The 6,212-nt window shown below is 46.8% G+C and overlaps 1 long non-coding RNA gene across 2 annotated transcripts; it reads left to right on the forward strand.

Moving 5' to 3' along the window:
- Nucleotides 1-448: 448 nt before the first annotated feature.
- Nucleotides 449-2,409, forward strand: LOC125759369 (uncharacterized). 2 transcript variants are annotated; one of them, XR_007416973.1, is made up of 5 exons: nt 449-1,384; nt 1,492-1,709; nt 1,774-1,828; nt 1,932-1,988; nt 2,137-2,409. It is a non-coding gene; the product is annotated as an uncharacterized LOC125759369 (long non-coding RNA). The 2 variants fall into 2 exon arrangements; XR_007416972.1 differs by having other exon boundaries at nt 1,492-1,828.
- The last annotated feature ends 3,803 nt before the right edge of the window (nt 2,410-6,212 follow it).

Genomic DNA, 6,212 nt, shown 5'->3' on the forward strand with positions numbered 1-6,212 from the left:
GAAGCTGTGTAGCTTATCGCAACTGCATAGGAAAATAGTATCCGAAATTCCAAGGGGGGGCAGCTGCCCCCCCTTGCACTCCCCTCCGGACGCCCATGAAACTTCGCAACCTTTAGCGATCGGGCCGCCGAGAATCCTCCGCCGCATTGTCATGAGTACCGATCAAGCCCTACCTCTTATGATGAAGCACTTATATGCTCAATGTACAGTGGTACGACATGAGTGCTTTTCAAGTGTACTGAGCGTTTACGGTTTCTGCTTGAAGCTCAAGAAAACGTACCACCTTTGCATGCATTAGATGCAAAACACTTGAGTTGAACAACAGCAATAAATGGGAATAAATGCGAGTGCCGAGCAGAAATTTAATTTTGATCGTGATACTATAGCGCGCTAGGCTCTATTAAAATATCTACGATTTTGAACTGTCCACGGAAAATTATCATCCCCTCCTCCGCCTTGTCTATGAGCTCAAGTGGGACAGTTCGGCACTTCTGGAACGCTAGCACGGTGCTCACGCTTTAGCACTGTCGTGAATATAAATATATGATTGATCTGATCGAGCCGCATGACAAAGGGGGGACATCAGATATAATGGTTAAATATAGAAGTGTGCGAAGATTGAACATTTGGAATATCGAATCGAATATCGTCATACTTGATTCGGTCTTCGGGAATAGCCCATATGCGTTAATACGAATATTTCAAAATATCATCTATGCCCAAATAAACACGAAATTAGCGTAAAAATACAATAATTTCTACGGTCATAAGCTATACGTCGTTTGCAGAGCCAGAATTCGATAGTCCGCACACACTGAAGAGTTTTAAAATTTCTACTTGATGCTCAGTTTATGGTTTTCATGTTAATTTGTTTTAATGTTAGAGTACCAACGATATTTTGTGTTAACAACGAAAACGGTTCAATTCAAATTCGATCCGCTTCTTGCACGCATTAGCGCTGCCCTAAAATGTTCAGGCATATGCTTCAGTTGAAATTTCCCGCTCCTTTTTTTTCTCACCCGAAAGAGCTGATATAAGCAACACGTGCGTTCCTCCGAAAAAAAAAAAAAAAGTGGTGAGATCTCTCTCCCAGAAAGAATGACAAGGCCTGAAAGGAGGAACGAAGAGGGAGGCGGGGCGTGCAGCGGGGCTACCATAGCGGGGCGCCGGACCCCGCACCTCTCGCGTTTTCTTTTTTTTCTTTGCCACAGCGCTGGGGAGGGGAGCAAGCTCCATGCGTCAGTTCCCGCCAAATTGTAGCTCTTTCGAGCGAGGACGTGCTGACTGAAACACTGCACAGAGACGGGCAAGCACTCAGAGGCATTTCGTTTGCCTTGATCCTGGAGGCGGCCTTCTCCCATTGCCGAGGATTTGAAGCGAACTCGTAAGTGGCATTTTATTTCCTCGCTGTATCGCATGGTGAGTTTTGTCTAGCAACAAAATCAAATTTTATTTGCACAATTGATGCGTCAATCTGGTCGTCTCTTCTAGCTGGCAGATCAGAAATGTTCAGGCGAACGGCGGTTATATTTGTCTGTGGACCCAAGACTTCGTTGACGGGCAAATATGTCAGATTTTCTTGTTTTTTATTTGTGGCATCTTATTGTAAAGCCGTGACATATTTTGCCGTTTTCTCTAGGGAACCCTGCAACAAGGACTGTAGTGTGAATAGCGTGCTGCGCTGCTCTCGCCAACTGAAAAGAACTCTGGTAAGATGCATGCTTGGTTATGAAAGTCTCACGCAATCGCTTTTCACATTGAATTTGGTCGCAGGTGTGCTGTAAATGCCGACTGCACAATATGTGACTGGCCCGCGGCTGCTTTGAAGGTAAGATTGTGTTCTCATTAATCTATTTATTGTACCATTTGTTTTCCAGTGACATAGCCAACAACAAAAACCTCGATCCATCCTCTCTCCACATATTATCTAGTTTGTGCGCTGTGGAGCTTGAAGCACTTCTCGGAATTTCAGCACACTCGCATTTATTGTAAGTGCAGTGTTTTTCTTATTTGTGCAGCGACAAAATTATTTTGTTTAGTTGTGTGAATAGAGTTTCTAGACGCGACATGTCTGTGCAACTGGTCAAGTAAATAATCTACCTTTCTCACAGTATTATTCATTGTTGTTTCTTTCAGTTTTTCCCGACAGAAGAAAAATGCAAGTCTAACATCTCGACGGTAAAACGTCGCATCTGCGCACGTGTTCAGGGCCAAGAGCACGAGAAGTGGCCGAAAGAAGGGAGCCGATCCAACAGGAATGCCGTCCGTCTTTATATTTATATATGTCAGCGTTATCATGCCGTGATCACATGGACTGTACGGTTGCGTTGCACAAGGGCTGATGCAAACGCTCCGTGCGAACAATGTTGCATGGAAAATTAGTGCATCTATACAATTGCAAAATAAAGATCTAAAGAGAGAAAACTTATATTCACGTCTTTCTTTTATTGTGTGTTACGTATTAACACGTTAACAAGTGCAGACCGTTAGAGGAGTTTAATTCCGTCTTACATGTGCACTCTGCCCGTAATTAATTCAGATAGAGTTAAACGCCTCTATAAACTGCCCGTTCACATTAAATACGACACGCATCAACACACCAGAAAAACAATTGATGCGTTTTGTTAGAACACGCACAAAAAATAAGAAAAAAAAAGCAGAGCAATACTAGCGAAAAACGTCCGCAACCGACCCACGGCCGTCGGTAAATCGACGCTTATGTAAGGTCGGGCATTAGTCAACCCGCGAGCGGCATGCACTCGGCCACGGTGTTAGAAGTACAGGTGGAACGACGCAGCACCGGCGCCGTGCGCTCGCTGCGTCGAACTTCGGTTCCTCCGCGCCGTCACGCCGCGAGGTGGCAGGAGCAGTCAAGAGGCTCACAGCGGCGCGCGCCGGCCTCTCTTCCGACCAAGCCACGGTGACGAAGCAGTTGTGGCCACATTGCTTCCTCGTTTAATTCTTGTTGTGCGATGGCAGGTCATGCTATTCGAGTGAGAAAGCCGTGAAATGGGCAAAAAGTGTTTTGTGCCGCTGTGCAACTCTGTGTACAAGACCTGCACTGAAAAGTCGATTTTTCTGCACCCTGAGATGCGGAACGCCTGAATGTTTGGCGCCATGCGATTCCGCGCAAGGACCGCGTGCTGCAGTCGACTGATTACGTGTGCGAGAAGCACTTCAAGCCGAGGTACATAAAGAAGACGTGGGAAGCAGTGTACAATGGGCACGTTCTTGTGAGCACATCACGAAAGGCGGCTCTGGCTAATGACGCCGTGCCGACGAAGTATTGAGTTCGTTTTGAGTTCATCGTCTTGAGTTCATCCACGCCGTGAGTTGGCCCGCTTTTTTTTAACACCTACGTGCGTTTGCAGTCTTTCTCTCTCTGTGCGAAAGCTACGCTTGTTAACAATGAGAATATATGGGGTTTTACGTGCTGAAACCACGTTATGATTATGAGGGACGCCGTAGCAGAGCTCCACAAATTTCGGCAATGTGGTGTTATTTAACATGCACTGACATCGTAGAGTACACGGGTCTCTAGCACGCCGCCTCCATCAAAATGCGACCGCCGCGGCTGGGATCGAACTAGGGAACTTCGGTCAGCAGCCGAGTACCGTAATCGGTGTACCATCGCGGTTGACAGGCTACGCTCGTAAAGACTCCGCACACCGCGATCGACGTGTTCCTTGAAAGACGAAGTAGTAACGCTGTCTTCGGGTGACTATGCGAGACATAAACAATGAAATATATTCCTCAGTTGGCAACAGAGAAGAATCGGAAACATATATCCACCATTCATAATGTCTCCCCTTCTCGCAGTGCCAAACCAGGATGCTTTTTCATATCCTTCGTCGGTGCCTCAAACTTAGCTGCTGGCATTCGCTAAAATTCAGTATTTTATGCACGACCAGCTAAAGAGTCGTATTCGTGACACATTTTTTTATCCGCGATCAACGACCGCAAATTACTTCGAATGTTCGCGACAGCAAAGACACTGTGTATTTTCTGTTGTAATACTACGGCTAATGCGGTATTTTTTCTAACTATCTAAACTATACTTCTACAAATAGAACTAATTTTTGTCATATTTCAGCGTGACGTCACTGTCATATCTTTAATTGTCCGAATGAGGAAAGCATATGTTGAATTTGCCACCGCCAACCTTCGCGGTGGCAAATTCAACATATTCAACAGGTAGCGGCTGTATCGTCCAAATTTCGATTTATTCGAAGCTATTATTTATTTATTTATTTTTGCGCTCGTTATAGCGCGAACGCACAGTTTTTTTATTCATTTCGAGGGGCGGTCGCGGCTCCGAAGCGACCACGCCTGATACCGCTCTTGAGCCACCAGTAGTGTAGCGCCATCTAGGGCCCTGCGGACAAAAGTTCGCCGCTTCCGGAGGCGCCGTCGGTCCACCTATACTTCTAACACCGTGCACTCGGCCTCGTCGGCCACGGTGGACGGGCCTACATTGGGTGCCGACGCAGGCCCACATGAGGCCAATGTCAATCCCCGAGACCGGCCCTACATCGGGTGCCAAGGTTGGGCCAACGACAGTGCAGTTGGCCAGCGACGTCAGGCCGACATTTTGCCAAGGATAAAATGTTGCTTGGGACGGCATTCGCAGGATCGCAGTAGTTATTGACTGGTGCCCGTAGCAGCTTCCACTTTTCTGCCGAAGAATTTCGAGCATGCAAGGATTGTAACATAAATTTCCAGCAGGTGTTTAAAGGGAAACTCCGGGGATTTTTCGATATTCACTGATATGAATTAAACTTTAAACATATGTTCTCTTCGGTACCCTGATGATATGGGCCAAATTATACAACCGTAAGTCGTTCAGTTTTTTAGAAAACGAATTTTAAAATTGGTAGCCAATTCCGGAATCACGCCTGTTAACGCGGGCCACCCTGTGTGTGTGACGTAACGTGCCTACTCTTTTTCGAACCCCGCCTCGCCCAGCAGACGGTTGCATCGCGCGCTTCTACGAGGTGGCGACGACGCGAGTAAAGTTGTTCGGTTTTGTTAGCTGCTAGCGTCTTAGTCGTCGTTGACATCGGGTTTTACAGTAAGCACGCACAATACTGAGCAACGAGGAGATCGATGCGGGGCACATCAGCTACTTCACGCGCCGGCAGGTCGAAATCAAAAGGCGATGCTTCCGCGCTCAGATAGTAGCTGCAATCATTGCTGAACTCTTCACTGGTAAGTTGATACGGGCTGGCACAGCTTGATTCCGCGTCGATGACATAGCCAACTTGCTTTTCGCGCGATAGAGGAAGCACGTGTGCTATGTTTACACCCTGGCCAGCCGTGGCGGCGTGTAGCGCACTTCATGACGTCATCGCATACCAGCACGGAGCAGCTCAGCTCCCTGTTTCGGTTTCGACTGGTCGTTTTTTGCTTATTTAAAATTAATGACGAGTCTTTCAGCAAAATGAACCACCCTTGCTGTTGTAAGGCTGTTTATACTATTTGAAAACGGCATTATCTCAATATGGTCGAAAAGGCACCGGAGTTCCCCTTTAAAGCAACAGCCATGAGAAAAGGCGCATGTGCACAGGGTCGACCACATCCAAGGTGAACGCATTATTAGTATTCAAGTCGGTAAAAATAGAATGTTTATTCTACTTTATGAGGGAAACCTCCATTACATGATGTCTATTTGTGGTGTCGATAAACAGGATAATAATTTTCAGAATTACATATTAAGCATCAGCTTCTATGAAGTCCGGAATACAAAGGCGTTCACCTTGTAGTTGGATACAACTTAAAGGGGCCCTGCAACACTTTTTCAGCATAGTCTGAAAACGCTGCCGATCGGTAGTGAAGGTGCCTTAGAACACGCGAGCCAAACATAGCACAGCACATGGCCTGGAATTTAAAACTGATTCTCATAGTCGCTAAAAATCGTTCCCCTCGCAATCAAATGCCATAAACCCAAATGACCATGCCTAAACTCTAAAAGTCAACGGCCATTGGCTGTTTTGAGCATCGTGCGCTGCATAGTTACCGTGGCCGCCGCTTGATGTCGTGAAGTGGCCGCTGTCTCGACCACATTGAAAGTAAGCCACGCATTCGAAGAAAAGTGCTCAAGGTCATAACTCGTGAGGTCCAAGGGACGCATCTTGCTCCCTTGTCATCACCATAGGCGTGTGCAGGGTTCCTCATCAGAGGGGCGAAGGTTCATCGCAGACCCCCCCCTTCCC

This window comes from Rhipicephalus sanguineus, chromosome 7 (genome assembly GCF_013339695.2).
Source record: "Rhipicephalus sanguineus isolate Rsan-2018 chromosome 7, BIME_Rsan_1.4, whole genome shotgun sequence".
Lineage (NCBI taxonomy): Eukaryota > Metazoa > Arthropoda > Arachnida > Ixodida > Ixodidae > Rhipicephalus > Rhipicephalus sanguineus.